This window comes from Quercus robur, chromosome 5 (assembly GCF_932294415.1).
Source record: "Quercus robur chromosome 5, dhQueRobu3.1, whole genome shotgun sequence".
Classification (NCBI taxonomy): Eukaryota; Viridiplantae; Streptophyta; class Magnoliopsida; order Fagales; family Fagaceae; genus Quercus; species Quercus robur.
The window spans coordinates 5,502,464-5,508,124 of record NC_065538.1 but is presented as its reverse complement, the minus strand read 5'-3'; the positions used below and the strand labels follow the sequence as shown (position 1 = coordinate 5,508,124).

The following is a 5,661-nucleotide window of genomic DNA, read 5'->3' as shown; positions in this document are numbered from 1 at the left end:
ATAATTTATTTTGAATTTTAAGTAATTAATATTTGCATTGGTATGTTGTTGAGATTCAATAGTTGTCTTTAAAATCAAGAGGAACTGAAAAACAATATCTAAACTTCAACATTTTTTAAATATAATGAATGCATTGAATATTTAGTGGAAGACATGAAATAAATGAAATTGAAAAATAAGAACATGCTACTAGAGAATTGATGCTGAATTCCAATAGCTAATGTCACATCATTTGGAAAAAAATGGTAGCTTTCCCGTGCATCGCACGGGTTAGCGGCTAGTATATATGTAAAACCAAAGCCTTTGAATCTCCCACAATTTTCCAAGTCATCACTATTTTCTTTTTCTTTTTTATTTTAGATTCTTTTTTTTTTTACTTTAGATTCTTTTTATTTTAGGTTATATTTTAAACTATAAAATTGAGTCTTCTTTTCATTAAGCAAAGGCACTTTGCATTTGCGTAGACCAACACAATCCCAAAGCAAAGCAAAAACTTAGAGACACAGTGAGAGAGAAAATCTGAAGCACTGAAAATAACCTAAAAAGCATCAATCAGCAAAAAATGGCAGATGATGTGGCGATGGAGGTCTCCGTACCCGAACGCACCACCATTCCCTCTAGCGACAACTCAGTCTGGACTGATGTTTCACCTCTTCTTGTATTTGCATACAAAGGTTCTTTCCTTCTTGCCCTAACTCACTTTCTCTCTCTCGCTTTCCATCTCTGTTTGTTTCTCGAGAAATTTTTTTTTTTCCATCCCCTAAACCTAAAACTCACCATTTCCTTCCCCCAAAATCAAAGCCCAAAACTCTGATTCTCCCTTCGCCGCCACCGCCTCCACCACAGATCACCGCCACTATATCTTTTGGTTTTCCTCTTTGTATTATGTGGCTCATTCTCTACCTATTATTATTTCAATTGAAAATCAAAATTCATACCCAAAGCCTAGGTACACTTGCTTTCCTCTTTCTCTTTTCTCCGAATATAAGTTTTTCAATTGAAACTAAATAAAGGAAAGGCAGCCTACTAAATGATGCATGCAAACAGAGGATTTTTTATTTATTTATTTGGAAATATGATTTAGGTTTTGGTATTTTGGTCTGATTGGTTTTGATTTAGGAAGAACATATGCTTGATATTGATTTGTAAAGCCTTTGCTTTTTTTAATTAGGGTTATTTTAGGCAAGGTACCAATGGTCATTTTTCTTTGAATTTTTAAATTCCTTAGTTTAAATTATTTAACAAATTTACCGTCTTTGGCTTCATGTTGATCATTGGTTCTTTGAAGTTTAATTCTCTACAGGTCCACCAAGTTTCTTTCTTTTTTCTTATCTTGTGCTTCATAATGAAGTTTAGGTGAATATCAATTGCTTATTTTGGATTCTCAATTGTTATTCAGGTTCTTTGCATTAGAATCAGTAAGTAGAGGTATTTCTTTGGTGTGTTCGTAAACTTATAATGTAAGCCTACTGTGGGAATTTGATTTGGCTTCTGATTTTGTTGGGTTCATTTGATTGATAATATTGGTGGATATATGCCAATATTTTGCATCATATTTTTGCTTTTTAGTGGGAATGATACTATCTTTACGTGCTTTTAAGCTTTATATTATGTTGGTTGTTGTATAATAAACCATATTGACAGTGGTCGTTACATGTGTTTTACATAGTTTAGCTTCTTGAAAGTATGTTTTTGGACTTGCAATTTCAATGGAATTATTAATTTTCTGTTCCAATTTTGTTTCAAGCCCTTTTGTTCTATTATAGTTTTTAGTAATTTTGATTTCGTTTTTTTTTTTTTTTTTTTTTTTTTTTTGGTAATGAATGTGTTGTGCAGAGAGAGTTGGAGAGAGAGAGAGATCTACGGGAGGCCCTTCACCACTGTCAGACCGGTGCCCTCTAATGCTGATGAAGAGATTGCTATATTAATTGCTGATCTGCACAACCAAATGAAGCATAGAGTTGATTATTATGTATATGAGATTGTTCTGGTATAGGATAAATTCTTTTTCTTCTCTTTTAGTTTTATACTCTTGCACAGATAGTTTGTTCTTCTCTTTTCCATTATTATTAATTTTTTTTTATTTGAATGCAACCAAATGACCAATCTTTACAACTCTGGCATTTTTTTTTTTATCTATGTTTTATTTAATTATTAGGTGTCTATGAGCTAGGAGGAACTGGAGCATGACTATAAGAAGAAGAATGAAAAGCCACTTCAATCTGCATATTTTATAATTTTAACGAGAACCAAAACATCACAATGAATCTAAGAGGAGATATGAAAAACTTGAAATCTTTGACTTTCAATTCTTTTATTCGTTTGTATATTATATGACTAAACATGTAACAAACATTGACTTTGTTATCATGCGATTTTTCATAATTGTTGGCTCATTCTAAGAAATCACAATGTGTATCACTATTGAACTCTTTTCTCTATTTTTTTTTTTTTTTTTTTTAAAAAAAAAAAAAAAAGGCGGGGTGGGGGGGGGGGGTATTTGGTATCGAATGTTGAACTCTTTTCTATGTAAGAAAAAAAGGGGTATTTGGTATCAAATGCTGACTGGTAAAAATAAGCTAAGTGGATGTGTTTTGTTTGATTAAATGATGAAGATTACTTGGATTTTGAAAATTTTCTTGGTTTTAATAGTTGAAGGATGGGAGAGAGGAAGGTGCTAAACAAATACTACTCACCTTTCTTCAACCCAGAGGCCTTTAAGGGGTCAAGCACACATGATGCTCCCCATAAGTAGATGTCATTGGTGACAATTATTTAGGTATTCGAAGGTTTTGATTCTGCTTCAAATGTATAGATGCTTTGCTGAGCTTACCATCAAGACCGACCAACAAAATTTCAACTATATTATTGAGTCTAGTGCTACCAAAAATTTTGAACCTGTGTGAAGAGGATGAGGTAAAACAAAATAAATAAAAATAAAAGTCTTGCAATCTTTTGTACATATAACATGGTTTTTGACTAAATATTTTGATTATTCTTTTAATTCATTAGGCAGCAGAGACAATAACCATAAAAGAGAAGTTGGAGAGATGGAAGATGCAATGAAATCTTTAGAGAACAAAAACCTTGGATTTGAAAAGAAAAATGGACATCATTACTACACTGGATGGGATGAAATCTATGAAGGTGTTTGATAATAACTTAATTTTGCACATTTATATCATTATTAGAAAAGCATTATCATACTTATTTTGAGTCAATTCATGCATTTTATAGTTGATTTAGGAATAATGCTAAATAATCAATTTTGTGCTTAATTGAATTTTAATGCGTAAATTTGTCTTTTGTAGGATAATGAAATTAAATAAGTGGATTTGTGCAAAGAAGAAAGCTAATGGACTTTAATTTTACAAGGTCCAAGATGAAGTTAAATAATGCCAACCCAATTAAATTAAAGTCCAATTGAAGTAAGGAATCAAAGGAAAGTTTCACCTAATCCAAGTCCAATTCGGATTAGGATTCCAGCCTTTGCACCAATTAGTATTTGGAGCATAACGTTCAGCTCCAATGTCCAATTGAGATGATTCAAGTTGGGCTGGAAAGATAACTTAAAGGGCTACAACATTTTAGTTTAAACAAAGTCAGAATTCGGAAGTTAAATGGGCCAAAACCGTTGGTTAAGTGAAGCCTAAAAACCTGGGATTTTCTCCAAACGGGAATTCAACTTGTAATATGATTCCTTGACCTATTTAAAGGCTCTTTAGGGCAAAATTCAGGGGAAGAGCAGATGTAGAACATAATCTAGGTTTTCTTAAAGTTTCTTTATAGTTTTTAGAGTTCTATTTGTGTTATGGCTTGCTAGAAGCCTTGCTAAGGCAAGGGGTGAAACCCAATTGTTTATTGGTATGTTCTTAACAATTATTTATTTGTTTTAATGCTTATGTTTTTATGTTTTTGATTGTTTTACTCATCTAGAAAAGTGTTTAGTTCTGTATAATCCTTTGATTTATCATAGACTCCGAGCACGTTAAATGCTTAGTATTCCCTGTGAACTAATTCATTAGTTTTGTTTTGCCTAAGATCAATCAATTTCATGAAACTACCTTAGACAATTAATTCTTGAGTTTTTATTGTTAAATCATCTGACTAAGATCATCCTTCATATGAATTTTAGTTGAGTTATAAAATAAATATTGTTAAGACTACCAATAGATGTGTTGTGTGTGCAACCCTAAACCTTAGCACCTTAATATATTTTTTATTTTCTCTCAATTTAAATTACCTTACTAAACTATCAAAAATCTCTTCAGTTAAACTTTATTATTTTAGTTTTATTCTCTTGTGGTTTGCTAATCAATTCCCTTTTCCCTGTGGATTCGACCTCGGACTTTCCGAGTTATTACTTCTTGACAATTCTGTACTTGGGAGAATTATTTAAGTCGCAGCAAGTTTTTGGTGCCGTTGCTGGGGATTAGGCGATTAGAGAAGCGTTCCACTTCGTTTGGAGAGGTTTTCGGCATTAAATTTCTTCACATATTTGGTAATATCACTCCAACTCATTTCTTTTTAAGTAGTTTAGTTTTCTTTTATAGTTGTTCTTTTATTTTTTACTTCTTTTTATTGTTAAGGGTATTTTGTTTTCTTTTCTTTCCTTTTTCTTTTTCCTTCCTGCTTTACTATTGCATGCGTGTTTGGTGTCGTGATAGTGATAATTGCTTGGTTAGAATTGAATCTAATAATTTGTTTGGCAATTTATCTAATTCTTTCACACATTCTCACACACTTAATATCATGGCAGACTTAGAGAGTAATCATGGTGATGAGAATAATTTAAATAATGAAATCTTCCATACTCACCAACCCATTAGAGCTCTTAGGGATTTTTTGCAACCCACTAGGAGTAGTGCATCATCATGCATCATTTTTCTAACTGATGCAAATAATTTTAATTTTAAGCCCGGTATGATTTCATTACTTCCTAAATTTCATGGCTTAGATTCTGAAAATCCTTACCTACACTTTAAGGAATTTGAGGAGGTATGTTCTACCTTCCATGACCAATCATGTAACGAAGAGACCATTAGGTTGAAGTTGTTCCCTTTTTCTCTTAAAGACAAGGCAAAAACTTGGCTTAATTCTTTGAGACCTAGATCAATTGGTACTTGGCAAGAGATGCAAACTGAATTTTTAAAGAAATTTTTTCCAATTCATAGGACTAATGCACTTAAAAGGTAAATAATGAATTTTTCACAAAAAGATAATGAGACATTTTATCAATGTTGGGAAAGATTTAAAGATTTTCTTAATGCTTGTCCACATCATGGCTATGAAACTTGGCGTATAATTAGTTTTTTCTATGAAAGTTTGACTCCAAAAATGTGCCAATTTGTAGAGATGATGTGCAATGGAGAGTTTTTGAATAAAGATCCACATGAGGCTTTTGACTATTTTGATCTCTTAGCTGAGAATGCCCAATCTTGGGATACTACTGATACCTCAGATAGGTCTAGAGCATCTACCAACCCCTCTGGGGGTGGTAAGTACCAACTTAGGGAAGATGATGACCTTAGTGCTAGGGTGGCTAGTCTAACTAGGAAGCTTGAAGCCATGGAATTAAGAAAGGGCAATGTAATATATATTGTGCCTAAAATTGATGAGGTTTGTAGAATTTGTGAGACCATGGAACACCCTACCAATGAA

General features: G+C 32.4%; 1 non-coding gene across 1 annotated transcript; it reads right to left on the bottom strand.

Annotated features, from left to right (window-relative positions):
* Positions 1 to 5,181: 5,181 nt before the first annotated feature.
* On the bottom strand, positions 5,182 to 5,288 carry LOC126731995 (small nucleolar RNA R71). The gene has a single exon (XR_007659187.1). It is a non-coding gene; the product is annotated as a small nucleolar RNA R71 (small nucleolar RNA).
* Positions 5,289 to 5,661: the final 373 nt, after the last annotated feature.